This window comes from Giraffa tippelskirchi, chromosome 6 (genome assembly GCF_054371585.1).
Source record: "Giraffa tippelskirchi isolate mGirTip1 chromosome 6, T2T-mGirTip1v1.2.pri, whole genome shotgun sequence".
Classification (NCBI taxonomy): Eukaryota; Metazoa; Chordata; class Mammalia; order Artiodactyla; family Giraffidae; genus Giraffa; species Giraffa tippelskirchi.
In genome coordinates this window covers 41,512,430-41,524,856 of record NC_137280.1, presented here as the reverse complement: position 1 = coordinate 41,524,856, position 12,427 = coordinate 41,512,430, and the positions used below count along the sequence as shown (strand labels likewise).

Sequence of the window (12,427 nt, the reverse complement as noted above, 5' to 3'; positions counted from 1 at the left end):
TTTAATCCCTGGTGGGGGAACTAATATCCCACATGCCTCAGAGCAACTAAGCCCGTGTGCTTCGACTACTGAGCCCAGGTGCTCTGGAGCCCTTGAGCCACAGCTAGAGAGTCTGTGTGTCGCAACAAAAGATCCCATGTGCTGCAATTAAGACCTGAAGCAGCCAGATAAATAAATAAAATAACAAGGAAAAGTTCCTCTAAGCAGAGGGGTTGGCTCAACCATGACCTCTTTAAAGATATGGAAAAAGGAACAGGGTTATGTGGCCAAGACAGGACTCCTACAACAGATGAAATCAGGAGTGCACATATCTATATTTTTGTCTATATTTTGTTCTCTTAAGGAAGTGATGTGCCACTGATGGGCAGTATCCACTCTGGTGGAGACAGATGTATCAGGAAGTGTCCCAGCCTGATGAAACCAGTCACCACCACCTTCTCCCACTGGGTATTGGTTCCCCATAACATGCAATTCAGTGGCCAGAGTTATCTGATCCTTGATGATTCAGCTCCTTGTAAATGAACAAACTGAAATTGTGATTATTCATCTTCTTTCATCATCTTATGGGCTTCCCTGGTGGCTCAGACAATAAAGAATCTGCCTGTAGTGCAGGAGACCGGGTTTGATCCCTGGGTTGGGAAGATCCCCTGGAGGAGGAAATGGCAACCCACTCCAATATTCTTGCCTGGGAAATCCCATGGACAGAGAAGCCTGGTGGGCTACAGTCCATAGGGTTGAAAAGAGTTGAACATGACTGAGTGACTAACACTTCATCATCTTAGGGCTTCAGTTCAGCTCAGTCACTCAGTCGTGTCCAACTCTTTGTGACCCCATGGACGGCAGCATGCCAGGCTTCCCTGGCCATCACAACTCCCAGAGCTTGCTCAAACTCATGTCCATCAAGTCAGTGATGCCATCCAACCATCTCATCCGCTGTCGTCCCCTTCTCCTCCTGCCCCCAAACCTACCCAGCATTAGGGTCTTTTCCAATGAGTCAATTCTTTGCATGAGGTGCCCAAAGTATTGGAGTTTCAGCTTCAACATCAGACCTTCCAATGAACATCCAGGATTGATCTCTTTTAGGATGGATTGATTGGATCTCCTTGCAGTCCAAGGGACTCTCAAGAGTCTTCTCCAACACCACAGTTCAAAAGCATCAATTCTTCGGTGCTCAGCTTTCTTCTTAGGTCCTAGTACATCCAGATATACCAATAATAGCCCTGGGGCCCACTGAGGTCTGTCTGGATGCTAATCTGGCAGGCCCCAGGAGACCCTCTAGCCCATCTCAGGCTTTCTTTAGGTGGTACGGCCCTGCCAACTCTCCCTCCCTCCTTAGGAATTTGGTGCCTTTGCTCTGGCCTTGATCCAGCTGCACTCCTCACCAGAGACCCAGGGACAACCTGGTACCCACAGAGGTGGGTGTGCGTCTTGCTAGCTTCTTTCCCATTTTCTTTGTATGCTGCCTTCTATGATTTCATGCACCCTCACCTGATAAACCAATTCACATGTTACCTTTCCCAGGCATTAAAAATAAAAATAGCTTCTGAAGTGTTAAAAATCATTATGATTTTTATTATAGAAAATATATTATTTATAAATGTAGCAAAAGGTCATTTAGTTAAAATTAAATTCTAGAACTTTCCAACTTATAAGAAGCAGAGAGAAGAATATAATGAACTCCTACATCCTCATCATCTAATTTCAATAATAATCAACATTTTAATCAATCTGATTTCATCCATCCCCTACACTTTTTGGCTCTGAGCATTTTTACAATAACCAGAAGACATATGACTTTACCCACAAAAAACTTACAAATGTGCCCATAACAGATTAAGTGAAAAGTGAGTGACAATCGCTCAGTCGTGTCCAACTCTTTTCGACCCCATGGACTGTAGCCTACCAGGCTCCTCAGTTCATGGGAGTTTCCAAGCAAGAGTACTGGAGTGGGCTGCCATTTCCTTCTCCAGGGGATCGTCCCGACCCAGGGATCGAACCCGGGTGTCCTGGATTGCACACAGATGCTTTACTGTCTGAGCCACCAAGCACATTTTAAAAGACATAACCTGAACTTCCCTGTGGTCCAGTGGTTAAGACTTTGTGCTTCCAATGCAGTGGGCATGGGTTCAATCTCTGGTTAGAATGTAAGAGCCCACATGCAGTACAGTGTGGCCAAAAGATACACAATAAAATAAAAATAAAGGACATAACCATAATGCCACTTTCACCTTTAACAAAATAAGCAATAAACCTTTAATATGCTCTAATACTCAGTTCCAAAGTTCAAATTTCGCAGATCATTTCCAAAATGTCTAATTATAACTATCTATTCCTACTTCTCTGAAGACAAATACAACCCAGATTCAGAGTATGAACCATGTTGTTTTAGCTTTCTTATTTTAAAATTCCCTGTGAACCTTTCACTATATAGTTTTAGCATCCATTGGTGATCATTTCTAAACCCATTATCTTATCAGGAGTTGCAAAAGTCATGATTTTCTAATTCTGTTATTCCTTGTTATTAGAGAGAATTTTGATGTAAAGATGAATTTTATCTTAACAGCCCTTTGGTTATTCTGAGATACTGTTCATGAAGGAAAGGTGGGATATTTTTATTTTTGTCAATTTTCAGAGATGAGTTGGTACCAAGACAACTTCTAATAGTGACCAATAAGGAGTTTGTTTTTTAAATCATTATAAACTTTGAGTTTTCAATTTTTGCCACCTTTCAATACATTGTAGTCATTATTCTTTTTGATGTTAAAAACTTCCCATCTTTGGCCAGTAGAATTCTCCAACTGGCTCCTGTGCCAGGTTAAAAAAAAATAGTTGCATTTAATTTACTTGGCTGTGCCCAAGTCTTAGCTGTGCTACAGTGAGGTCTTCAGTTGCACCATGTGGGATCTAGTTCCCTGACCACGGATTGAACCCAGGTCCCCTGCATTAGTAGCATGGAGTCTTAGCCACTGGACCACCAGGGAAGTCCCCCGGCCAGCTGTTGATAGCTCTCCTGCTTTGTGGCACAATCATGTAAACTCATCTTGGACATTTCTTCCTCTAATCAGAAAGTAACTCTTTTTCCAAGGAGCTCTGGTTCCTTTCAGTGTTCCAGGCATCTTTAAAGGACTCCCATTGGGATGATAACATACCTACCTTAGCAGAATTGAATAAAACTGGGAATTGGAAGCACGAAGATGAGTAAGACAAAAGTTTTCTTCTTTGGGGATGGAGAAGGGTGGGATGAGGGGAGGAAGGAAGATTTCAGAGACCCTCACACAATTCTCCCTACCCTGCTCATCCCTTTCTCTGAATCTCCACTCCCCGTACACTCTAGTCTTAGGACTAGAACTTTCCATTGTCGGAAATACAGGTGAAAGTTGGGTCAACTCGGAACCCTGGGGCCCCACCTGACCTCCCTCCGCAAAGAGCCCGTAGCCTTTGTGCAGCGTTACGTCACTTCCCACCCAGCCCTTCCTGAGCCAGCTCCCTGATGTCTTCCAATAACACAATCGGCATCCCAGTGACATCAGGGAAACTCCCATTTCCAACAGTTTCTCCTTCAGCTGCAAAAATGTGCAGCGGTAGACAGGGTGTGGGCTTCTGAAGTCTCTGCAGGAAGCAGAGTTGTTTTCTCAGCACCCCCTCTGAGAGCATCTTCCGTGAGGGCTGTGGTTGCTCAGCTGGTGTGGAACCTTCGCATCCCCTCACCGGGTCCCACCCCACCCACAGGGGTCAGGGAGGGCAGACCCCACACCACGTGGAGGCTGTTGAGGACGACAGAGGACCAGCATGAAGCAGCAAAATCTAACGGAGGCTGGAAAGGGGGTGCCTAAGACACCCCTCCCGAATTTCTTGAGTTTTGTTTGTTTCTTCTACCCCCTTGCTCAAAGAGACAACAGATATCACTGCACTTAAACTGACATGGGCTGAAGAGAGTCTGAAAGTCTGCCACACTCCATCGGTGTGTTCACGAATCTATAATCACCATGTCATATGGTTATCACAGTCTGCTGGTGCTGCCAACCAGAATGGTTATCATGACAACTTCCTGAAGCCAAGGAAAGAAGTCCCCGTTTAATAACACTCAGAGACCGGCTAGTCCTGGCAAAGAGCTGAGGACCTACTGTGTGCCCAGCGTGCTTTCCCATGGGTTCTGTTTGCTTCTCCCAAGGTCCCATGTGGACTCAGGTCAGGTCTCAATTTTCTGAGGCCATCTGCTCTCCTCTGTTTCTACTTTCCAGACTCTGCAGTGAACCCTGTTAACTGGGACTAGAAAACCCATGATATTTTTCCTTTTAGGAACAAAAAGTTGCATAATTATTGCTATTATAGTATTAGAGCCACCATGCCCTGACTTCTATTTTAGACCTAGAGATATAGACCCTGGCTCCATGATATTGTTGTTGTTGCTGTTGTTCAGTCGCTAAGTCCTGTCTGACTCTTTGCAACCCCATGGACTGTAGCACGCCAGGATTCCCTGTCCTTCACTATCTCCCAGCGTTTGCTCAAACTCATGTTCATTGAGTTGGTGATGCCATCCAACCATCTCACCCTCTGTCACCCTTGTCTCCTGCCAACAATCTTTCCCAGCATCAGGATCTTTTCCAATGAGTTGGTTCTTCCCATCAGGTGGCCAAAGTATTGGAGCTTCAGCTTCAGCATCAGTCCTCCCGATGAATATTTAGGATTGATTTCCTTTAGGATTGACAGGTTTGATCTCCTTGCTGTCCAAGGGACTCTTAAGAGTCTTCTCCAGCACCACAGTTCAAAAGCATTAATTCTTCAGCACTCAGCCTTCTTTATGGTCTAACTCTCACATCCGTACCTGACTACTGGAAAAACCATAGCTTTGACTATACAGAATTTTGTTAGCAAAGTGATGTCTCTGCTTTTTAATTTGCTGTCTAGCCATGGCTTTTCTTCCAAGGAGCAAGCATCTTTTAATTTCATGACTGCGGTCACTGTCCACAGTGACTTTGGAGCCCAAGAAAATTAAATCTGTCACTGCTTCAACTTTTTCCCCATCTATTTGCCATGAAGGGGTGGGACCAGCTCTTCGATATGGCTAATATAAACTCGGCAGAATAGAGTAAGTCAGATCACACCTTCCTCTGCTCATAGATTGTCAATATCTTCTCATCTCAGGCTACTAGTCAAGGCCCTTATAATGGATTTCAAGGTCCTACAGTAACTCCAACCAACCCTCATGTGTGTCACCCAGCTCCGGCCACAGGTGGGGGACACATTTCCCATCGTGGTCTCTGTAAGTGCCTCTTCTTGGGGATGTGCAAGGCTCAAGATTCCGCAACTCTCCTGCTGTGCTCGGTCCACTCCACTCCAGCCATGTCAGCCTCTTTGCTCTCCCCCAACACCCAGCCACATTTCTGCCCTGGGGCATTTGCACTTGCTGTTCTAGTGCTAGTAGCTGGTGGAAGCAATATTCAAATCCAGGCATCAGGTCTAGGGCCCACACCCTTTACTCTGAAGCTCTACTGCTTTTTCCCATTTAAATATTTTCACACTGGACTCCATCTTTCCCTTTTGCAGGAGAGATGGCCAATAATATCAGATGATAGCACCCCGTTTTCTAGTTCATCTGTGGGTTCTCACATGAGCTCAGAACCCTGGGCATCAGCGAGAACGACTCCTGCTGCTTTCCAGTAGTCCAAAGGAAGGTTTGGAAGCACCTCCTGATGGGTTTATGGGAGCAGGACTCCTCCCATGACTTCAGATCTCTTTCAGAGGCTGCTGGTTTTACATTTAATCTTGAGAAGGCCCTGCTGGGACAGGTATGTCCACTTTGCCATTGGCTGGATGTGTCTGTACTTGGGTGATTACCACATCTACACTTGCCTGGCAGGTCACGCATGCCACCTTCCCTGCAGTGGGCCTCTATGTTTATTTTCTCATTTCAACTTTACCCTACTTTGTAAAGTGGCTCTTAATATGCCAACTTTACAAATGAAGAACCTTGTCTAATGTCACCAAGATTTATAAGTAGGCATGACTCCAAAGCTCATGTCTTTTCCAATTAGCTACCCTGCCTTTCAAAAGTAGGTTGTCTCCCTGTCTTTCCCAGCCTTCAGTGTCTAGATCCATGGTACATAAAATACATAAAACTGTAAATAGACACTGCAATGCTTTGAGGTCTGAACAGTATTCAGCCTTACTTGACTTAATCTTATTTTAACCTTATTAAACCTTACTTGGGCTTCCCAGCTGGCTCAGTGGGTGGAGAGTCTACCTGCAGGGCAGGAGACTTGGGTTCGATCCCTGGGTCAGGAAAATGCCCTGGAAATGCATGGCAACCCACTCCAGTATACTTGCCTGGAGAATCCCATGGACAGAGGAGCCTGTTGAGCTACAGTCTGTAGGATCATAAAGACTTGGACACGACTGAAGCAACTTAGCATCCACAAACCTTATTTAAAATCTTATTTTTATTTATTTATTTATGTATGTATTTCGGCCATGCCACGAGGCTTGTGAAATCTTAGTTCTCCAACCAGGGATCAAACCCGGAGCCCAGCAAAGAACGCGCCGAGTCCTAATCACTGGACCGCCAAAGAGTTCCCAAGCCTTTGTTAACCTTAGAAGACACTGGCAGACTTCCCTGGTAGTCCAGTGGTTAGGAATCCACCTGACAATGCAGAGGACGCAGGTTCGATCCCTGTCTGGGAAAAGCCCACTGTGCCATGGAGCAACCAAGCTCGGGGACCACAACTACTGAGCCCGTGTGCTGCAACTATTGAAGCCTGAGACCTAGAGCCTGTGCCCCACAACAAGAGAAGCCACCTCACTGAGAAGCCCACTCATTGCAAGGAAGAGTAGGCCCTCCTCACAGCAACCAGAGAAAGCCCGAGCGCAGCAGTAAAGACCCAACACAGTCAATAAAAAAGAAAAGATGCTGACATCTGGAACCCGCTCCAGTTCAGTGTTGAGCGAAGTATACTGCTGTTCAGGACTTGATGAAATTTTAGTTGATATTTAATATTTTTAATTTTAATATTCTTTAGGAAAAATACAGCCAGCATGCCAAATCCATTATTTAAGAGATTAATTAGGGTGAAGCTATGTTTTAAATAGTCATTAAAAATAGTAGAAAACTAATGGTACCACAGATTCACAGAAGTGGCAAAAATCAAGACTGCAAATGACAACTATGAGAAATGTGTACACTTCAATGTATAATGAGCAAATGGCTCTCCTCCTCTCTGTCTATCCAGCTGCTATCCTGACTTTTTAGCAAATTAATGCTAATGATCGTAAAGCAGCATGGGATTCTCTAGAATTGTCTATCACTGGCTTTTATCACTATCTAAAAATGGAACTGCGGTTTCCTAGTCTCCACCACCTTAAAAACAAAATAGAAAACATAAAATGAAGAACATCTTTTCCCCGTCATGTAGGAGTCCCATGAGATTTACTGAAAAACTACCTTTATCACTACACTAGTTTTTGGGAACTAATAATCCATCCCAAGAATAAACAGTAAATGGGATGACGATTTTCTAGGAAGTGCTGAATCTGGCTGCAGTAGCAGCAGCAATGAGCCCAGAGAGATTTTTTGGCAGTGCTTGAGGGCTGTGGAAAACCGTGAACTCTGATTAAGAAAACACTCATCTGTTTATCTCCGTGGGAGTCGGGGAGCGCCTTCTGTGAGGCATGAGGGTGTCGGTCTTATCTGGGGATTTCCTTTGGCGTTACAGAAAATGATTCAGGGGTGCCTCCATTCCCCAGAAGGACCGGCAAGAGGCCGACCAGGCGGCCTACCCTGTGGGGTCCAGATTTTCACTTATGTTGGCTCAGGGACCCTATCAAAATGATTCATCTGCTGCCTGGCATGGCTTGGAGGACAGCTCCAAGCTGGGTTTACAAGAGTAAGTAAAAGCCATGGTAAGAACAAGCACAGCGGTTCATGGAATCTCTTTTACAAACAAGGCTGCTCCATGTGCAGAAATGTTCATCGTAGCCCTGCTGGCAACAGCAAAAAAGTTGGAGGCAGCTGTGTCTATGAGTGGGAGACTGATTTAGGGTACTGTGGTATGTCTGGTATGGCATGTGATGAAATACAGTGAAACTATTTTTGAAAAATGACAGTAGATCTATGTGAATTGACAGTGAAAGACGTCCAGTATGTTTCAACAGAAAGAATAAGACTCAGAGCTATGAGTAGAGGTGTGTGGGGGAGAAAATTTGCCTGCGGATGGTGTGGGCAGAGCTGCTTGATGAGCTTGAGGATGTGGTAAGAAACGGATTGTGTGATATTGCCCCTCTTTTAATGATCAGACATTCTATGAACGTAAAAGAGATTTTGACTGAATAGTGGGCTTGTAACTGAGCTTGTTCCTATGACCCTCTTGGGGAAACCTGAACCTTTTAACCTTTTCTGGAACTGGGAAGAACTGCCAGTGAGCCTCACCCCTTGCCTATGGAGGTGATCAGACTCTGTGTCCTGAGGATCAGCTAGAATGACATTGCCCAGGTAATATTTAAGGGTTTAGTTGTCTGACTCTTTGTGACCCCATGGACTGCAGCATGCCAGACTTTCCTGTCCTTCACTATCTCCTGGAGTTTACTCAAACTCATGTTCATTGAGTTAGTGATGCCATCCAACCATCTCATCCTCTGTTGCCCCCTTCTTCTTTTGCCTTCAATGTCTCCCAACATCAGAGTCTTTTCCAATAAGTCAGCTCTTTGCATCAGGTGGCTAAAGTATTGGAGCTTCAGCTTCAGCATCAGTTCTTCCAATGAATATTCAGGGTTGCTCTCCATTAGGATTGACAGGTTTGATCTCCTTGCTGTCCAAGGGACTCTCAAGAGTCTTCTCCAGCACCACAGTTTGAAAGTATCAATTCTTTGGTGCTCAGCTTTTTTTATGGAACAACTCTTAACATCCATACATGACTAGTGGAAAAACTGTAGCTTTGACTATACGGACCTTTGTCAGCAAAGTGATATCTGTGCTTTTTAATATGCTGTCTAGGTTTGACATTGAAGAGGGTGGAGCCTATTCCACCCCTTGGACAGGACCGCTTCCTCTTCCTTCTTTTACAATGTCCGTGATTCCTGACCTGCACCTGAATTCCCCAGGGCGCATCTCTCTTCCCTGGGCATTTCCCTAAACTTGAGGGCTTCCCCTACCTTTATACTTCAGTCCTAGCAAGTCATCCTTTAAATCCTTGTTCTCTGGGAGGAAACCATTAAATTCCACGTGTCTCTGCCAGGCCACACATTTGCATGTTAACTGGGATTTTTCTGGGAAAAAACTCCTTACCCAAAACAAACCCACCCATTCTTTCAGCCAGGTGCTGGGAATAAAAAGCGAGCCTTGTCTGGTGGAAGACCTTCTGCAGGGTTGGAGTATGGCGCAAGTTGGGATTTCAGACAAGAGGGCAGCAAAAGATGTTTTGGGAGAAGTGAGTTTCATCCACATGATCAAAGCAGACCAAGTGGGCTCTGCCCCAGCATTTGTGGGAAAGTATGTTCCTGTTGTTTAGTTGCTCAGTCATGTCCAACTCTCTGCGACCCCAGGGACTGTATGTAGCCCACCAGGCTCGTCTGTCCATGGAATTTCCCAGGCAAGAATACTGGAGTTGGGTGCCATTTCCTTCTCCAGGGGATCTTCCCAACCCAAGGATCAAACCTGCGTCTCTTGCATTGGCAGGCGGCTTCTTCACTGCAGAGCCACCAAGGAAGCCCTCTAGGGATAGGAGCATGCATGTGTGCTAAGTCGCTTCAGTGGTGCCTGACTCTTTGTTACTCTATGGGTTGTAGCCCACCAGACTCACCTGTCCGTGGGATTCTCCAGGCAAGAATACTGGAGGGGGTTGCCATGCCCTCCTCTTCCAGGGGACCTTCCTGACCCAGGGATTGAACCCATGTCTCCTACAACTCCTTCATTGCAGGCAGATTCTTTACCGCTGAGCCACCAGGGAAGCCCACCAGGGTTAGAAGAACTAGGTTCAAATCTTGTGTCTATCACCTAGTCCCTGGCTGACCTTAGGCAAATCAAGTCACTCAAATCTACAATTTCCTCATGAGTGAAGTAAGGATAAAAACAGTGCCTGCATCCTAACCCATGGGATTCTAGTTGTACTAACTGAGGTGTCTTGTATTTTACATTCCACATCACATCGTCCCAGCTGAATGTTGCTGAGGTGTCTGCTAGCTCTTCTGGAGGCAAAATGTGACCTTATAGCTGGTGCTCCCTTGCCTTAGCGGGTTGGGCTCATGACACAGCAGATTGACATTGTAGTCTGGGCCAACCAAGAGTGCCAAATGTGGCCAGATGCTCAGACTCCTAGGCCAGGTGTCTGGGTCCAACTCTGTGACTTTGGGCAGGAGATTAAATCTTGCAGGACCCCAGTGTTCTAATTTTAAAATAGAGTCAATAATAAAACTCACCACATTGCTGTGTTGAGAGAATTAAATTCATGCAAAAGCAACATACATGATAAGCTCCTTGACATCAATCTTGGCGATGATTTTTTGACATCAAAAGCAAAGGCAAATATAAACAATTGGGACTATATCAAACTGAAAAGCTTCTGCACAGCAAAGGAAACCATCAACAAAATGAAAAGGCAACCTATTGATGGGAGAAAGTATTTACAAATTGTGAATCTGAGAAGTGGTTAATATCTAAAATATATAATGAACACATACCACTTAGTAGCAAAAAGAACGAACAATCCAGTTTTCAAAATGGGCAGAGGATCTGAATAGGTATTTTTCTAAAAAAGATATACAGATGACCAACAAGTGTATAAAAAGTTGTTCAACATCACTAGTCATCAGAGAAATGGAAATCAAAACAATGATGATATCATCTGACACCTGTTAGAATGGCCATTATAAAAACCATAAGAGAGAAATGCTGGTGAGAATTGCTGGTGGTGGAGAAAAGGGAACACTGTGCTCTGTTGGTGGAAATGTAAATTGTTGCTCCCACCATGGAAACAGTATGGAGTTTCTTCAAAAAATTAAAAATAGAGCCATTTAAAAAATTAATAGATTAATTTTTTAAAATATAATAGATTAAATTAATAGAGCCACTTAAAAAAAGTTAAAATATTTTAAATTTAAAAATCCATATTTTATGGATCATAAAAATATGATCCACTCTCTTCCCTTCTGTGGCCATCGCTGAAACGCCAGAGGCCAAAATGAAGTTCAATCCCTTTGTGATTTCTGACTGAAGCAAGAATTGAAAAAGGCATTTCAATGCACCTTCCCACATTCGCAGGAAAATTATGTCTTCTCCTCTTTCTAAAGAGCTAAGACAGAAGTACAACATTTGATCCATGCCCATCTGAGAGGATGATGGAGTTCAGGTTGTACGAGGGCAGTACAAAGGGCAGCAAATTGGCAAAGTAGTCCAGGTTTACAGGAAGGAATACACCATCTGCACTGAACGAGTGCAGCGGGAGAAGGCTAATGGCACAACTGTCCATGTGGGCATTCACTCCAGCAAGGTGGTTATCACCAGACTAAAACTGGACAAAGACCGCAAAAAGATCCTCGAACGTAAAGCAAAATCTTGCCAAATAGGAAAGGAAAAGGGCAAATATAAGGAAGAAACAATTGAGAAGATGCAGGAATAAAGTCATCTTGTCTACAGCTTTCATTAAAAACTGTTAAAATGAAAAAAAATGATCCAACAATTCCTCCTTTCATATGATCCAATAAATTCCTGGATATTTATCCAAAGAAAAAACCTCCCAAAACACTAACTCAAAAGTATACCTGCATCCCCATTTTATTGCAGCTTTATTTTCAATAGCCAAGATGCTGAAACAACCTAAGTATCCATTGATAAATGAATGGCTAAAAAAATTATATATATACATACATATATATATATATACATATATATATATACACACACACATACATACACACACACACACACATGCACACACACACAGGCTTCCCAGGTGAGGCTAGCAGTAAAGAATCTACCTGTCAATGTAGGAGACATAAGAGACTCGGGTTAGATTCCTGGGTCAGGAAGATCCCCTGGAGGAGGGAGGGCCTGGCAATCTACTCCAGTATTCTTGCCTGGGAAATCCCATGGGCAGAGAATCCTGGCAGGCTATAAGTCTATAGAGTCACAGAGTTGGACACGCCTGAAGCAATAGTATGGATGCACACAGGTGCATATGGGCTTCCCTGATGGCTCAGCCAGTAAATAATCTGCCTACAATGCAGGAGACCTGGGTTCGATCCCTGGGTGGGGAAGACTCCCTAGAGAAAGAAATGGCAACCTACTCCAGTATTCTTGCCTGGGAAATCCCATGGACAGAAGACCCTGGCAGTCCATAGTCCATGGGGTCCCAAAGAGTTGGACACAACTGAGTGACTAGCACTATATACATACATACATATACATATATATATATATATATATATATATATATATAAT

The 12,427-nt window shown here is 44.2% G+C and overlaps 1 pseudogene; it reads left to right on the top strand.

Annotated features, from left to right (window-relative positions):
• Positions 1 to 11,168: 11,168 nt before the first annotated feature.
• On the top strand, positions 11,169 to 11,606 carry LOC145509088 (large ribosomal subunit protein uL24 pseudogene; annotated as a pseudogene).
• The last annotated feature ends 821 nt before the right edge of the window (positions 11,607 to 12,427 follow it).